At 44.1% G+C, this 18,643-nt stretch overlaps 1 long non-coding RNA gene across 1 annotated transcript in view; it reads right to left on the bottom strand.

Moving 5' to 3' along the window:
* Positions 1 to 16,639: 16,639 nt before the first annotated feature.
* Positions 16,640 to 18,643, bottom strand: part of LOC122934476 — a 249,714-nt gene continuing 247,710 nt past the window's right edge. Inside the window, exon 3 of the long non-coding RNA XR_006388666.1 lies at positions 16,640 to 17,731. This is a non-coding gene — a long non-coding RNA (uncharacterized LOC122934476). The remainder of the gene's footprint in view (positions 17,732 to 18,643) is intronic.

The raw sequence follows: 18,643 nt of genomic DNA, 5'->3' as shown, positions 1-18,643 counted from the left end.
TGGCAAGTCCGTTATTTGGGTCGTGGTGGATCGCTTTTCCAAGATGGCTCACTTTGTACCCCTGCCCGGTCTACCCTCTGCACCCATGTTGGCCAAACAATTTTTCCAACACATCTTCCGTCTCCATGGCCTTCCCAAACATATTGTCTCGGATCGTGGGGTACAATTCGTCTCCAAATTCTGGAGGGCTCTATGTGCTCAGCTTGGGATCAAATTGGACTTTTCTTCTTCGTACCATCCTCAGTCTAATGGCCAAGTAGAACGGGTGAACCAAATTTTGGGTGACTATCTGCGTCACTTTGTATCCTCACGCCATGACGACTGGGCTGATCTACTTCCCTGGGCGGAGTTCTCCTACAACTACAAACAATCCTCTGCCTCTAACAAGTCTCCTTTCTTTGTCGTTTTTGGCCGTCATCCTCTTCCACCTCTGCCGCAGTCTCCCACTCCTTCTTCTGTACCTGCCGTGGACAGTCTTGTACAGGATTTTTCCTCCATCTGGCGAGAAACCCACGCTGCTCTCCTCAAGGCTTCCGCCCGTATGAAGGTTCAAGCTGACAAGAGACGCAGATCTCCTCCGGAATTTCGCCCGGGTGACAAGGTGTGGCTCTCCTCTAGGTACATCCGATTTAGGGTCCCAAGTTACAAGTTGGGCCCTCGTTTCTTGGGACCCTATAAAATCAAGAGTCGTATCAATCAAGTTTCTTATCAGCTCCATCTTCCTCCCTCCCTCCGAATCCATAACTCCTTCCATGTCTCCCTTCTTAAACCTGCTGTCTTTAACCGTTTTTCTCCCAAGCTTGTTTCTCCCACCCCTGTCGCCGGTACCTCCGATATATTCTCTGTCAAGGAGATCTTGGCGACCAAGATCTCCCGGGGAAAAAGATTTTTTTTGGTCGACTGGGAGGGCTGCGGACCTGAGGAGAGGTCATGGGAGCCGGAGGAGAACATCCTGGACCGCAGTCTCATCCGCAAGTTCTTCGGTACCAAAAAGAGAGGGAGACCAAAGGGGGGGGGGTACTGTTACGCTGAGCGCTCCGGGTCCCCTGCTGGCCGCGGAGCGCTCACAGCGTATGCCCCCAGGCAGCACTCCAGTGTCTCGGCGTGTGCGTCCTCGCTCTCTAGGGCGCGCGTGCGCCGGGACTCTTAGATTCAAAGGGCCAGTGCACCAGTGATTGGTGCCTGGTCCAAAAGGGATATTAACCACTTCAGCCCCGCTAGGTGAAACCCCCTTCATGACCAGAGCACTTTTTACACTTCGGCACTACACTCCTTTCACCGTTTATCGCTCGGTCATGCAACTTACCACCCAAATGAATTTTACCTCCTTTTCTTCTCACTAATGGAGCTTTCATTTGGTGGTATTTTATTGCTGCTGACATTTTTACTTTTTTTGTTATTAATCAAAATGTAACGATTTTTTTGCCAAAAAATGACATTTTTCATTTTCAGCTGTAAAATTTTGCAAAAAAAACGACATTCATATATAAATTTTTTGCCAAATTTATTGTTCTACATGTCTTTGATAAAAAAAAATGTTTGGGCAAAAAAAAAAATGGTTTGGGTAAAAGTTATAGCATTTACAAACTATGGTACAAAAATGTGAATTTCCGCTTTTTGAAACAGCTCTGACTTTCTGAGCACCTGTCATGATTCCTGAGGTTCTACAATGCCCAAACAGTAGAAAACCCCCACAAATGACCCCATTTCGGAAAGTAGACACCCTAAGGTATTCGCTGATGGGCATAGTGAGTTCATAGAACTTTTTACTTTTTGTCACAAGTTAGCGGAAAATGATGATGATTTTTTATTTATTTTTTTTCTTACAAAGTCTCATATTCCACTAACTTGCGACAAAAAATAAAAAATTCTAGGAACTCACCATGCCCCTCACAGAATACCTTGGGGTGTCTTCTTTCCAAAATGGGGTCACTTGTGGGGTAGTTATACTGCCCTGGCAATTTAGGGGCCCAAATGTGTGAGAAGAACTTTGCAATCAAAATGTGTAAAAAATGACCGGTGAAATCCAAAAGGTGCACTTTGGAATATGTGCCCCTTTGCCCACCTTGGCAGCAAAAAAGTGTGACACATCTGGTATCGCCGTACTCAGGAGAAGTTGGGGAATGTGTTTTGGGGTGTCATTTTACATATACCCATGCTGGGTGAGAAAAATATCTTGGTCAAATGCCAACTTTGTATAAAAAAATGGGAAAAGTTGTCTTTTGCCAAGATATTTCTCTCATCCAGCATGGGTATATGTAAAATGACACCCCAAAACACATTCCCCAACTTCTCCTGAGTACGGCGATACCAGATGTGTCACACTTTTTTGCTGCCAAGGTGGGCAAAGGGGCACATATTCCAAAGTGCACCTTTCAGATTTTGCAGGCCATTTTTTACACATTTTTATTGCAAGGTACTTCTCACACATTTGGGCCCCTAAATTGCCAGGGCAGTATAACTACGCCACAAGTGACCCCATTTTGGAAAGAAGACACCCCAAGGTATTCCGTGAGGGGCATGGCGAGTTCCTAGAACGTTTTATTTTTTGTCACAAGTTAGCGGAAAATGATGATTTTTTTTTTTTCTCTTTTTTCCTTACAAAGTCTCATATTCCACTAACTTGCGACAAAAAATAAAAAATTCTAGGAACTCGCCATGCCCCTCACGGAATACCTTGGGGGTGTCTTCTTTCCAAAATGGGGTCACTTGTGGCGTAGTTATACTGCCCTGGCAATTTAGGGGCCCAAATGTGTGAGAAGTACCTTGCAATCAAAATGTGTAAAAAATGGCCTGCGAAAACCGAAAGGTGCACTTTGGAATATGTGCCCCTTTGCCCACCTTGGCTGCAAAAAAGTGTCACACATGTGGTATCGCCGTACTCAGGAGAAGTTGGGCAATGTGTTTTGGGGGGTCATTTTACATATACCCATGCTGGGTGAGAGAAATATCTTGGCAAAAGACAACTTTTCCCATTTTTTTATACAAAGTTGGCATTTGACCAAGATATTTTTCTCACCCAGCATGGGTATATTTAAAATGACACCCCAAAACACATTCCCCAACTTCTCCTGAGTACGGCGATACCACATGTGTGACACTTTTTTGCAGCCTAGATGCGCAAAGGGGCCCAAATTCCTTTTAGGAGGGCATTTTTAGACATTTGGATCCCAGACTTCTTCTCACACTTTCGGGCCCCTAAAAAGCCAGGGCAGTATAAATACCCCACATGTGACCCCACTTTGGAAAGAAGACACCCCAAGGTATTCAATGAGGGGCATGGCGAGTTCCTAGAATTTTTTTTTTTTTGCATAAGTTAGCGGATATTGATTTTTTTTTGTTTTTTTCTCACAAAGTCTCACTTTCCGCTAACTTAGGACAAAAATTTCAATCTTTCATGGACTCAATATGCCCCTCACGGAATACCTTGGGGTGTCTTCTTTCCGAAATGGGGTCACATGTGGGGTATTTATACTGCCCTGGCTTTTTAGGGGCCCTAAAGCGTGAGAAGAAGTCTGGAATATAAATGTCTAAAAATGTTTACGCATTTGGATTCCGTGAGGGGTATGGTGCGTCCATGTGAGATTTTATTTTTTGACACAAGTTAGTAGAATATGAGACTTTGTAAGAAAAAACAAAAACAAACAAAAAATTTCCGCTAACTTGTGCCCAAAAAAATGTCTGAATGGAGCCTTACAGGGGGAGTGATCAATGACAGGGGGGTGATCAATGACAGGGGGGTGATCAATGACAGGGGGGTGATCACCCATATAGACTCCCTGATCACCCCCCTGTCATTGATCACCCCCCTGTAAGGCTCCATTCAGACGTCCGTATAATTTTTACGGATCCATGGATCGGATCCGCAAAACACATGCGGACGTCTGAATGGAGCCTTACAGGGGGGTTATCAATGACAGGGGGTGATCAGGGTGATCACCCCCCTGTCACTGATCACCCCCCCTGTAAGGCTCCATTCAGACATCCGCATTATTTTTTACGTATCCATGGATCGGATCCACAAAACACATGCGGATGTCTGAATGGAGCCTTACAGGGGGGTTATCAATGACAGGGGGTGATCAGGGTGATCACCCCCCTGTCACTGATCACCCCCCCTGTAAGGCTCCATTCAGACGTCCGCATGATTTTTTACGGATCCATGGATACATGGATCGGATCCACAAAACACATGCGGACGTCTGAATGGAGCCTTACAGGGGGGTTATCAATGACAGGGGGTGATCAGGGTGATCACCCCCCTGTCACTGATCACCCCCCCTGTAAGGCTCCATTCAGACATCCGCATGATTTTTTACGGATCCATGGATCGGATCCACAAAACACATGCGGATGTCTGAATGGAGCCTTACAGGGGGGTTATCAATGACAGGGGGTGATCAGGGTGATCACCCCCCTGTCAATGATCACCCCCCCTGTAAGGCTCCATTCAGACATCCGCATGATTTTTTACGGATCCATGGATACATGGATCGGATCCACAAAACACATGCGGACGTCTGAATGGAGCCTTACAGGGGGGTTATCAATGACAGGGGGTGATCAGGGTGATCACCCCCCTGTCACTGATCACCCCCCCTGTAAGGCTCCATTCAGACATCCGCATGATTTTTTACGGATCCATGGATACATGGATCGGATCCACAAAACACATGCGGACGTCTGAATGGAGCCTTACAGGGGGGTTATCAATGACAGGGGGTGATCAGGGAGTGTATATGGGTGATCACCCTCCTGTCATTGATCACCCCCTGTAAGGCTCCATTCAGACGTCCGCATGTGTTTTGCGGATCCGATCCATGTATCCATGGATCCGTAAAAATCATGCGGACGTCTGAATGGAGCCTTACAGGGGGGTGATCAATGACAGGGGGGTGATCAATGACAGGGGGTGATCAGGGAGTGTATATGGGTGATCACCCGCCTGTCATTGATCACCCCCCTGTAAGGCTCCATTCAGACGTCCGTATGATTTTTACGGATCCATGGATACATGGATCGGATCCACAAAACACATGCGGACGTCTGAATAGAGCCTTACAGGGGGGTTATCAATGACAGGGGGGTGATCAGGGAGTGTATATGGGTGATCACCCGCCTGTCATTGATCACCCCCTGTAAGGCTCCATTCAGACGTCCGCATGTGTTTTGCGGATCCGATCCATGTATCCATGGATCCGTAAAAATCATGCGGACGTCTGAATGGAGCCTTGCAGGGGGTGATCAATGACAGGGGGTGATCAGGGAGTGTATATGGGTGATCACCCGCCTGTCATTGATCACCCCCCTGTAAGGCTCCATTCAGACGTCCGCATGATTTTTACGGATCCATGGATACATGGATCGGATCCACAAAACACATGCGGACGTCTGAATGGAGCCTTACAGGGGGGTTATCAATGACAGGGGGGTGATCAGGGAGTGTATATGGGTGATCACCCGCCTGTCATTGATCACCCCCTGTAAGGCTCCATTCAGACGTCCGCATGTGTTTTGCGGATCCGATCCATGTATCCATGTATCCGTAAAAATCATGCGGACGTCTGAATGGAGCCTTACAGGGGGGTGATCAATGACAGGGGGGTGATCAATGACAGGGGGTGATCAGGGAGTGTATATGGGTGATCACCCGCCTGTCATTGATCACCCCCCTGTAAGGCTCCATTCAGACGTCCGTATGCTTTTTGCGGATCCGATCAATGTATCCGTGGATCCGTAAAAATCATACGGACGTCTGAACGGAGCCTGACAGGGCGGTGATCAATGACAGGGGGGTGATCAGGGAGTTTATATGGTGTGATCATGGGTGATCAGGGGTTTATAAGGGGTTAATAAGTGACGGGGGGGGGGGTGTAGTGTAGTGTGGTGTTTGGTGCGACTGTACTGAGCTACCTGAGTCCTCTGGTGGTCGATCCTAACAAAAGGGACCACCAGAGGACCAGGTAGGAGGTATATTAGACGCTGTTATGAAAACAGCGTCTAATATACCTGTTAGGGGTTAAAAAATTCGGATCTCCAGCCTGCCAGCGAGCGATCGCCGCTGGCAGGCTGGAGATCCACTCGCTTACCTTCCATTCCTGTGAGCGCGCGCGCCTGTGTGCGCGCGTTCACAGGAAATCTCGGCTCTCGCGGGAGGACGCGTATATGCGTCCACCCAGAAGAGCAGGACCGCCGGCAGGACGCAATCCTGCGTACGGCGGTCCTGAGGTGGTTAAGGGTTAAGGTTTGTGAGAGGCAGTGCTGACTTAATTAGGCTGCACCTGTGCACTGCCCATTTATACCTTCTCCTCCCACAGCTTCCTGCCGGATCTTTGTGCCTTGTGCCTCAGAGAAAGCGTTCCACAGTGTTTGTTTGCCTTGCCTGTTGCCGAACCTGTTGCTACCGTCTACTCGCCTTAGAACCTTTGCCGCCTGCCCTGACCTCTGCTACGTCCGACTACGCTCTTGCCTTCTCCCTGTGTACCACGCCTTATCAGCTGCCAGAGAGGTTGAGTTGTAACTAGGGGACACGACCTGGTAGTTACCGCCGCAGCAAATCCATCCCGCCTTGCGGCGGGCTCTGGTGAAGACCAGTAACTGCTTAGAACCGGTCCTTTAGTACAACCTGCGCCATCGCCTCTCTGGTCCAGAGGATCCACTACCTGTCCTGCCGGTACGTGACACCAATCCAGATGGTTCATCACCATCTTCCCAATTATAGAGAAATTTGCAGAAGGATTAGTGGGTTTGGGTGGGGACTTAAATTCAGCCTTGACTCCCCAACTCGACTCATCCACCCAGAGATCTGCTCTAACAGCTAATGCACTGCGTGGAATAAGGGAGGGGCTTTGGAACCTACATCTTATTGATGTCTGGCGTACGCTAAACCCAAATCTGAGGGACTATAGCTTTTATTCTCATGTCCACGGGTCTTACCAAAGACTCGACTATTTATTTATATCCAAGACACACCTGCAGCTATGCCAAGAAGCTAAACTGGGCTCTATTCACCTATCCGATCACGCTCCCATCTTCCTTAAAGTGTCAGCCCCAGCCCCGACCACAAATAAATTCAGATGGCGCTTGAATGAATCCCTTTTAGGGGATAAAAAGATCAGTGACAAGATATCTGAGTTTTTGAAAGAATACTTTAAACTCAACACCAACCCAGATACATCTGACTAATTATTATGGGATGCCCATAAACCATTTATTAGAGGGCACTTTATTAGCTTGAGTGCATTCCTTAAAAAAGAAAGGGGTAAACAGTTAGACACCTTATGCCAAAAAATTAAATCCCTAGAATCCCTACACAAGCGCTCCTTATCTGACTCACACTTACAGGAACTTTCTAATCTTAGGGCGGAAATAAAAGCCCTCCTTCACCAATCCACAGCAAAAAAAAAAAGATTTGAACTCACAGCACAAGTTCTATGCCCACGGGGATAAGGCCTCAAAATTCACTATACATAGAATAAAAAATAGGAAAGCAGCCAATTATATACACCAAATAGACTCCCCCCAGGGTACCCCACTATACTCCTCCAAGTTGATCGCTTCCCGTTTTAAAGATTTTTACGAATCCTTATATAATATCTCACCCCCATTAACTCCAGATTCTCACTCCACATTAACCTCCTCCTTTCTAGACACGCTCGACCTTCCATCTCTCCCCTCGGACGTCCAACAGCAATTGTCCTCTCCATTCACCTTATCTGAACTTACTCTAGCTTTAAAGCAAGCGCCATCTAACAAAAGCCCAGGCCCAGACGGATTAACTGTCTCATACTATAAAACGTTCCAACACCTTCTCCTTCCCCACTTGCTTTCAGTATGCAACTCAACATTGCATGGACACCAGCTTTCAAAAGACATGACATCAGCTCATATTTTGCTAATCCCAAAAGAAGGTAAAAACCCTAACCAATGCGCTAACTACAGACCCATATCTCTTCTTAACATAGATCTCAAATTGCTGGCGAAGATGTTGGCGAATCGCTTATCTGCGACTCTTCCGTCTCTGGTAAACGGGGACCAGGTGGGCTTTGTCCGAGGTAGAGAGGGAAGGGACAACACGACCAGAGTCCTCAATATTGCGCATCACGCCTCCCTCAGATCCAAACCTCTATTACTACTCAGTACGGATGCGGAAAAAGCATTCAATAGAATCAACTGGTCCTACTTGAATTTAGTCCTGAAAGGATTTGGCATACCTAGTCCCCTTGTGCAATCCATCTTCGCCATGTATCATCAGGCCTCAGCCTCGGTCTTAGTCAATGGAGATCTATCAGACCCTTTTCGTATACGGAATGGTACCCGTCAAGGCTGCCCCTTATCTTATCACCATTACTTTTTGTATTAGCCCTCGAACCTCTTCTAACCTGCTTAAAGACAGATCCAGCAATCAAAGGCACAGTTCTAGGGGGTCAGGAGCATAAATTGGCCGCCTTCGCGGACGACATTATGATCATGACTTCGAACCCAGAAATATCACTCCCAGCGATTCAACTTCACTTAGATAAATACAGTGCCATATCCAACTTTAAAATAAATAAACAAAAGTCACTTATTATTTGTTTTGGTATTCCCCTAAAAACACAAGCCCGATTAAAAATTAACTCGGCATTTGAATGGTCATCTCCACATCTCACGTACCTTGGAGTTAAGATAAGCTCTAATTTAGCGGATCTTTTCACTCTTAACTACTCCCCTCTTTTGCAATCCATATCTTCCAGTTTGGATAAGCTAGATACACACATACTCTCATGGTTTGGAAGGAAGAACCTTCTTATGTCCTTAATTATCCCACGTCTCACCTACCTGCAGCAAGTACTACCACTACACATACCTAAATCCTACTACGAATCTCTTAGGAAAATGTTTTGCAAGTTCCTTTGGAAAGGGAAGAGACCCAGGTTAGCGTATAATACACTCTCCCGCCCCAAACGTTTGGGGGAAATGGCCCTCCCAGACCCTGAACTCTATGGAAAAGCTGTCCTGATGTCCAGGGTGGTGGAATGGCTCAGGAGCCCAAACATGAAGCCGTGGGTGGCAATGGAACAAGAGCTTTTAGGGAAACCATTCCGATCTTTATTATTAGGGAATGGCAGATACCTTAACATACCGTCCTCACCATACCCAATCATACAAGCAACATTGAAGGTATGGAAATGATTCCAGGCTTCCCACTGTTCCATACCCTTCCCATCTCCCCTCCTTTCTATGAGAGACATTATAAATACAGCTATTCCTCAGGTAATAGACTGTACCCCTAGATCTCTGAGAGACTCAGACGTACCTATTTCGTCCTTCTTCAATTCAGAGGGTCAAATATTACCTATATCAGAGCGTCGAAAAATGCTTGCTCCTCATCACCATTATATCTCTCCAATTTTGTACCTCCATTCTTACTTGACCCAACACATCTCTAGAAGTGATCTCCTTAGACCGTTAGTGTGGATAGAGGCCCTCATTAACGATCCCAATTCAACAAAAAAGCTTATATCCCAATTGTTCCACAGACTTAACTTGCCTCCTATACTCACTAAACCGGCATATATAAAACTGTGGGAAAGAGACTTAGGGCTGGACCTTCCCTTCTCTAGTATACCGGATCTCCTTTTAGCCCCTCATACTGCGTCCAGATGTGTTTGTATACAAGAAAATGGATATAAATTATTATCCAGATGGTATAAAACCCCAGATATTGTTAGCCTTTTTTCTGACTCCTTATCTGACAGTTGAAGATGCCTGAGCGAAAGAGGATCTTTTTACCATATCTGGTGGGAATGCCCCATTGTTAATAATTGGTGGAAGGGAATATTTCATTTGAGCAACAAAATGTGCCGTACCTCGATCCCTATATCTCCTCTAATGGCATTACTTAGTTTTTACGATACAAAAGGGACAAGGCATTCCCAACCCCCCCCCCCCTTCCTATTTAGACAATTGCTTATTGCAGCACGTCTACTGGTCCCAAAACACTGGCTTTCTACCACGTTACCAACTATAGAACAGTGGAAACTGAAAGTGGACCAGCTTTACTGCTTCGAGGAACTATCCGCGTGGGAGGCTAGAAATCCCCAGAAATTCGCCAAACAATGGCCACTGTGGCGGGAATTCAGGTTTACGAGCAATCAACCTCTTCCTACATGACCCCATGATAGTATAGATTAGATTGTATCGCTTGACTACTCACTCCTCAGCTTCCACCCCACGCACTTGATAAGGTTTCTCTCCCTTCATAACATTTTTACAATGTTTTTATATTGTATACTGCATTTCGCCTTAATAATACAATGAATATGCTTTTGACATAGCTCCTTAGGAATTGACATTACACTATATCCTTAAAGATGTGGACTTCCTCTTGTACTACTAACTACTTGGAACTCCTTTGCTCTTGTAATGTATTGTATACGTACTAATGAAGGCGTCATGTTAGACACTTAATTGTCAAACATGTACCTTGTTGTGTTTTCTTAAATTGAAAATAAAAAACTTTTAATAAAAAAAATATATATAATTTTCAAATATGTTCTTGCTGCTGTGGTGATATTCCATAATCTCTAATTATTGTGTTCACATACAACTTATTTAATATGATTCCGTCCATAGCAACCGCTCCTCACAAGACTTCTTTCTGATAATCTTCTAAAGATGGCCGCTGATTCCCTTACCCTGAGGCTAAGACCGCCCTCCCTAACTACGAATTACTTAGGATCATCTCGGGAACGCACAGCCTCACCCCAAAAACGGCTTTTCCAACAGTTAAACACGCCCTCTTCCTCCTGAGAGCTCTTGGCGCTTTATTAGTCCCTAGAGCAGAAATGACATCGCTCTAGAAGCAAGTCACTTCAGCGGTTGAATGGGAGCGCGCACACAGTGTTCAGGACTGCCCACTGCTATGTCCTCTGTCTTCTGTATATACAAGATAGGAGACGGAGGACACCTAGCAACACTGTTTTAGCCACACCACTGATATGCCTAGGGGAGCAAAGAGAAAGCTGCAATTACTAGGTAATTCAATACCTATTGAAAAGTATTGACAAGGGAAATAAGGTGTACTTAGTGAGACCAAGCCAATTACTTAATAATAATTATATATATATATATATATATATATATATATATAACAGTTACCCTTTAATTTATTTATTAATGATATTGAGGACAGGATTAATAGCACCATTTCTATTTTTGAAGATTACACTAAGCTGTGTAGTACTGTACAGTCTATGGAAGATGTCTATAAACTACAAGCTGACTTGAACACTCTGAGTGATTGGGCATCAACTTGGCAAATGAGGTTCAATGTGGATAAATGTAAAGTTATGCATCTTGGTAGTAATAATCTCTGTGCTTCATATGTCCTAAGGGATGTAACACTGGGGGAGTCACTTATAGAGAATGATTTGTGTGTCCTTGTAGATCATAGATTGAATAACAGGCCACCAGGATATTGTCATGTATTAAACGAGGCATGGACTCGCGGGGCAAAGATGTAATATTACTACTTAGCAATACGTTGGTGTGGCCTTGAAAAAATACATAGGAGAACGACTAAACTGATAAGAGGCATGGAGGGTCTTGGTTATGAAAAAAGATTAAAATAATTGAATTTATTTAGTCTTAAGAAGAGACGTCTGAGAGGGGACATGATTAACCTATACAAAAAATACGGTGAAAAACTGTCTCCGACTGGAGAAGAGAAAGTCCAGTCTCCAGAAGCGTCAAAGCTTCTTTACTGTAAGAACTGTGAATCTGTGGAATAGATTCCTCAGGACGTGGTCACAGCAGGAACAGTGGACAGTTTTAAAAAGGGTTTCAATGAACTCTTAAAAGTAAACAACATTAATGCCTCATTCACACGTCAGAGTTTTGGTCAGTGATTTCCATCAGTGATTGTGAGCCAAAACCAGGTGTAGCTCTAAACACAGAGCAGGTCCAGATCTTTCCCTTATACCCTATGTCTGTGGAGGCTCCAATCCTGGTTTTGGCTCACAATCACTGATGGAAATCACTAACCAAAACAATGACATCTGAATGAGGCTTAATTTTTATGAAAATGTATAGAAATCTTAGTTTCATTTCCTTCTGGGATTCGTGTCCCCACCTTTCCATTGGTTGAACTTGATGGACTTATGTATTTTTCAACCGTATTAACTATGTAATTATGTGGTCTTTGCAATAGGTGCAAGCTGGAGATGAATGAATCGTTTCTTAGGCTACTTTCACACTTGCGTTAGGAGCGGATCCATCTGGTGTCTGCACAGACGGATCCGCTCCTATAATGCAAACGCTTGCATCCGTTCAGAACGGATCCGTTTGCATAACTGTTTATTTCAGATCTGATTTTTCACTTCGGAAAACTCAGATCCGACAGTATATTCTAAACACAGAAGCGTTCCCATGGTGATGGGGACGCTTCAAGTTAGAATATAATGAGAACTGTGTACATGACTGCCCCCTGCTGCCTGGCAGATGTTGCCAGGCAGCAGGGGGCAGACCCCCCCTCCTGTATTTAACTTATTAGTGGCCAGTGCGGCCCCCCCCCTCCCTCCCCAGTATTAATTGTAACCAGTGCGGCCCCCCTCTCTCTATATTCATCGGTGGCCAGTGCGGATTCCCAGTATTAAATATGACCAGTGCGGCCTCCCCCTCCCTCTATATTCATTGGTGGCCGGCCAGTGCGGATTCCAAGTATTATGACCAGTGCGGCCTCCCCTCTCCCCCCCCTAATTAAAATCACCCCCCCCCATCATTGGTGGCAGCGGAGAGTACCGATCGGAGTCCCAGTTTAAAACGCTGGGGCTCCGATCGGTTACCATGGCAGCCAAGACGCTATTGCAGTCTTGGCTGCCATGGTTACTTGGCAATAAATACAAGCATTATACTTACCTGAAGAGCTGCGATGTCTGTGTCCGGCCGGGAGCTCCTTCTACTGGTAATTGAAAGGTCTGTGCGGCGCATTGCCCATAGCACAGACCTGTCACTTACCAGTAGGAGGAGCGCCCGGCCGGTCAGACATCGCAGCTCTTCAGGTAAGTATAATGCTTGTATTTATTGCTAAGTAACCATGGCAGCCAAGACTGCAATAGCGTCTTGGTTGCCATGGTAACCGATCGGAGCCCCAGTGATTTAAACTGGGACTCCGATCGGTACTCTCCGCTGCCACCAATGATGGGGGGGCGGGGGGGGGGCGGTGATTTTAATTAGGGGGGGGAGAGGGGAGGCCGCACTGGTCATAATACTTGGAATCCGCACTGGCCACCAATAAATATAGAGGGAGGGGGAGGCCGCACTGGTCATATTTAATACTGGGGAGGGAGGAGGAGGCCGCGCTGGTCATATTTAATACTGGGAATCCGCACTGGCCACTGATTAATATAGAGGGAGGGGGGCCGCACTGGCTACAATTAATACTGGGGAGGGAGGGGGGCCGCACTGGCCACCAATAAGTTAATTACAGGAGGAGGGGGGTCTGCCCCCTGCTGCCTGGCAGCATCTGCCAGGCAGCAGGGGGCAGTCATGTACACAGTTCTCAGTATATTCTAACATGAAGCGTCCCCATCACCATGGGAACGCCTCTGTGTTAGAATATACTGTCGGATCTGAGTTTAACGATGTAACTCAAATACGATGGTATATTCTAACATAGAGGCGTTCCCATGGTGATGGGGACGCTTCAAGTTAAAATATACCATCGGATCGGAGAAAACTCTGATCTGATGGTATATTAATAGGGACTCCTGACTTTACATTGAAAGTCAATGGGGGACGGATCCGTTTGAAATTGCACCATATTGTATCAACGTCAAACGGATCCGTCCCCATTGACTTGCATTGTAAGTCTGGACGGATCCGTTTGGCTCCGCACGGCCAGGCGGACACGAAAACGCTGCAAGCTGCGTTCGGGTGTCCGCCTGCTGAGCGAAGCGGAGGCCAAACGGTGCCAAACTGATGCATTCTGAGCGGATCCGCATCCACTCAGAATGCATTAGGGCTGGACGGATCCGTTCGGGGCCGCTTGTGAGAGCCTTCAAACGGAACTCACAAGCGGATCCCCGAACGCAAGTGTGAAAGTAGCCTAAAAGATTTGGATTTTTTACGAATTTCACAAAAATGAGTCCACCCAAATAAATTGCAACCTTTTGTGATTCGCTTCTGACAATGAAAATTGGTGGGGAAAACCACGATGATGGAAAAAGATAGATGGTAATGACATGACACTGGGAGGAAGTTGGAGGGAAAGGAAGGCCAATCAGGGGGCATAAGTCAGGAAGGTGCTTATGCTGTGCATTCTGTGTTCAGCTTGTGACCTGGAAGGGCGTCTTGTGGCAGAGTCTACCAAAAGGCTATTACAGACACAAGCCACTAATGTAGTGTAAAAGGGACCTGACAATCTTGAAAAAAATGTCTAATTTGAACTGCACTTCCGTAAAATCAGTCCATTATTATTCAAATCTAAAAATATATGATACAATCCATTGATAATAAAAAATAAAAAAAAATGCAACCTATGCATTTCGAACTCTTGTGCACTGGTTCTTGTCATGGTATAAAAATATAAAACTACATAGCCATCTTAAAGGGTTTCTGTCACCACAATTATCCCTATTAAACAGGCTGACATTATACATGTGCAAATGTAAGCTGAATTTAACTGTGCTATTCTTTTTCTTAGGTATGCCCCTGTTTTTGTGTAATTTAACGTTTTATTATATGCAAATTAGCCTCTAGGAGCAGGGGAGAGGTGTTGCTCCTTCTCCTAGAGGCTCTGTTCTCTCACCTCATATCCCGCCCTGCCATCTTTTATTGACAGGACCAGGCAGCGTTCACCTCCTCCTGCCAGCCCTGTGCGCTGGGGAAATCTCGCACCTGCGCCGTCCCGTTCCGTATTGGGCCCCCCTGCTCCTAGAGGCAAATTTGCATATACTAAAATGTTAAATTGCACAATGTCAGCAGACATTTGCACATGTATAATGTCTGTGAAGGTTCTCATTTATCCAGGTCATGGTATATATCCGTAAAGAATAAATCAAGGCAACTGGACGTAATGTAGATTTCTTGAAAACGTTTCACTCGTTCTTCCAACTAGCTTTCTCAATTCTGAGTGATTGTACAAAAAATTCTGGGAATAAATATGCAACTGAATCCACATCTGGTAATTAGACCCAGCATTGGCCTTTGACCCAATGCTGGGTCTAATTACCAGATGTGGATTCAGTTACATATTTATTCCCAGAATTTTTTGTACAATCACTCAGAATTGAGAAAGCTCGTTGGAAGAACGAGTGAAACGTTTTCAAGAAATCTACAGTACGTCCAGTTGCCTTGATTTATTCTTTACAGATATACACATGTATAATGTCAGCCTGTTTAATAAGGATAATTGTGGTGACAGAAACCATTTAAGTATCAACTCCACAATATACCCAGGTGCTACCTCCTCCTTAACCCTACATATACTGATCTAAAATGTTAACAGCATATCTTCTTTGTCAGTATAAATATTATAAGCTGCTCCTATAATTCATGCCTAAAGGATATCTAGTATTTAGGGTCACAATCCATTATGCTTCACTAAACCTTTTTTCCCAGTCACCAGCCCTACATGGTCTATTAACCCTTTCAATCAAAACTCTAAATGACTCAACACTGCTTTGTATATAGACAAAGGGGTTTTAGATGCTGGGTCTTAATAACCCCTATATCTGGTGGTGGATCAGCCGAAGTTATGAAGAGGCCGAAAACAGGTGTAGAAAAGGATAAATGAAATGGGCTTGCCGGCGCGTCCCCTTCTCTGCCCACACCATACCCACTTTTTTTAGACCTGGTGTGAGAGGGGAAAAGTAGAAGATTACGGAGCAACCAACCGATGCACGCAAATCTGAGCCAGAAATACACTTAATATAGGCACATTTCTGATCATAAATGAGCTCAAAATGTTTTATAGCCCCAAACAAGTTTTTCACAGTATGATTAAATATGTCATATACATGTTGGAGATTTCTTTTCAAGATTTGTCAAAGCACTTGAAACTGAACTAAAATCTGATTTCTAAATGGGAATGTCAGTGCATTATACCCATGTCACTGAACAGCAAAATCAGAACTGCAATAATACCATTTTTATACCTATGTAAATAAATGTGTTGTATATTAGTGCAATATAATGGGTAGTTACAACAAAAGCAATACTGCAATAACACCATTTATATACTTGTGCTGCTGAATGCATTGCATATTACTGCAAGATATTGGGTAGTTACAGTAAACACAATACTTTAATAATTCAATTTTTACACTTGTGTTTTTAAAAGTATTACATATTACTGCAAGATCACTGGTACTTACAACAAATGCAGTACTACAATAATGCCATTTTTATACACATGTAATTTAACACATTTTATTTTTACTGCAAAAAAGCATTGTATTACTGCAAAATACTGTGCAATTCACAGACATTTCACTGCAAATATTGCATTATTATATCCATGTAAGTAAAGGCATAACTTTTACTGCAAAAAATGCATTCTTAGGGTACCACCACATGGCATGGTCGTGATGTTATGATGCTGTCTATGGAGAAATAGGTTTCCAAGACAGACCTGGTACTTTCCAAATTGTGACGGCTGCACCTGCTACATGTAAAACATGCCTACCCACTTTTGGCTTGCAGGATATGTTTAATATATTTTACTATATATATTATTACATTTTAATCAGATAGCTAAAGAACCACAAAAATTCACAACTGTTCAAAAAACTGTTCACAAATATTCACGGATAAAAACCGTACCCGAAAAGCATTATTATACATGCAGTAAGAGCAAGTGGTCGGCCACATGCATTACCTAACCGCACCATGACCACAACATGAATGTGATATGTGGTTGTACCTTTGCTGAGAGTACCCCATTATGCCAATGTGCTGTCTGCCTGTCTACCATCATGTTTTGTACCGTATGGCTGCTGCTGCTGCTGTAGTCACTGCTGCAGCTGCAATTTCCTGTTGCTAATCCTCTACTGACACTTCTATTTTCCTCTACTGCCAGTACCACTACCCTTACACAGCCAACACTACTACACATATATACTGCTGCACGCATCTACTGCCTTGCCTGCTACATACTATGCTGCTACTGCTGCTGCTACTATTGAGGCTGCATGCCATAATTACTCTATTCTTCCACATACACACTGTACGGCTGCTGCTCCTAGTTAAAAGGAAAAATAAAATCAGGCTTGTATAGGACAAGCCACTCTTTCTTCTGACAATTAAAACTGCTGTTTTTGAAAATTTGCATATAAAAATATGGACAGGGTATTTTCCCCCTCTTAATGCATAATTTTTGGATGCTTATATATGTCAAACCACTCTTCTGACAATTAACACTTATGCGTGCTATGTATGGTAGGCATTCCACCCCCATTAAGGCCTACATTTTGGACACTTGTTCAGAACAAGCCACTCTTTTGACAATGAACACTTGTGTGTGACATGTATAAATACAGCTAGGCATTCTGCCTCCGTTAATGGCAAATTTTTGGATGGTTGTGCATAACAAGCCATTCTTTCTTCTTTCTTCTTCTGAAAATGAACATTTGTACGTGTCTAAATACAGACTGGCCTCTTCCCCCAATTGGCATAATGTTTGGATTCTTGGTCTCAACCAGCCACTGCTTTTCTTCCATAACACTGTGTGTGGTTAAACACCATCTGCCTGGATAGGGAACAAATTGTTGATCTTTGTAATATAAAAAAACATAACAAATGTAAAGATGCAGTGTTTTGTTTTTTTAACAAACGTGTTTACCCATAGCTGTTTACCCATTGCTTGGGGGAGGTGCGGAGGAGAGAGAGAGCAAAATTTGGTAAAAAAATAACTAAAAGAGATAAAAGAGAGAGTGCTATAGAACAGTGTTTCCCAACCAGTGTGCCTCCAGCTGTTGCAAAACTACAACTCCCAGCATGCCCGCACAGCCAAAGGCTGGCAGGCATGCTGGGAGTTGTAGTTTTGCAACAGCTGGAGGCACACTGGTTGGGAAACACTGCTATAGAACAATATTTAGGGCATCTGGAGCAACTTTGATTCCTGATGAATTATTTGGATACAAATAAATTATCTTTTTAAATTCGTTGAATTGGACAAAAAAAATTTTTTTAAGAAGTGTACTCTTTGTTGGTTCCTATGAATGTGTGAGGAGCTTGCTAGACAAAAGCTAAAAGAAATAACACATAATTGCAAGTTCCAGGTCTAATCCCTACACAGGTCAGCGTACTAAAACCAAAAGTATAATGACCAGTATTGTTTACTTTTCTTACTTTTGTAGGTTATGAATAATTATACTTGATTCACCTTGGCCTTTCACTATGTTCTCAGGCTGCTAGAAGGACAAGCAGTGCAGTTATGTTGTTGATGTTTCCTAGACAACTCTCCATGCTACAGTTCAGAATGCCCATGGTCAGTGAGACATCTTCTCCCTCCCAGATGCTGCCGGCAGTTGTCAGCATGCTAGAAACTCTCTTTTTGCAAAAGTAAGAGTTTCTTATCTTCAGAAACATCATTCCATTCAGCAAGTTTATTTTGGTCTTTACTTTTAATATATTTCGATAAAACATGTTTGATAAACAC

The sequence above is a fragment of the Bufo gargarizans genome, chromosome 4 (assembly GCF_014858855.1).
Source record: "Bufo gargarizans isolate SCDJY-AF-19 chromosome 4, ASM1485885v1, whole genome shotgun sequence".
In the NCBI taxonomy this organism is placed as follows: domain Eukaryota; kingdom Metazoa; phylum Chordata; class Amphibia; order Anura; family Bufonidae; genus Bufo; species Bufo gargarizans.
This window is presented reverse-complemented; position numbering and strand designations above follow the sequence as displayed.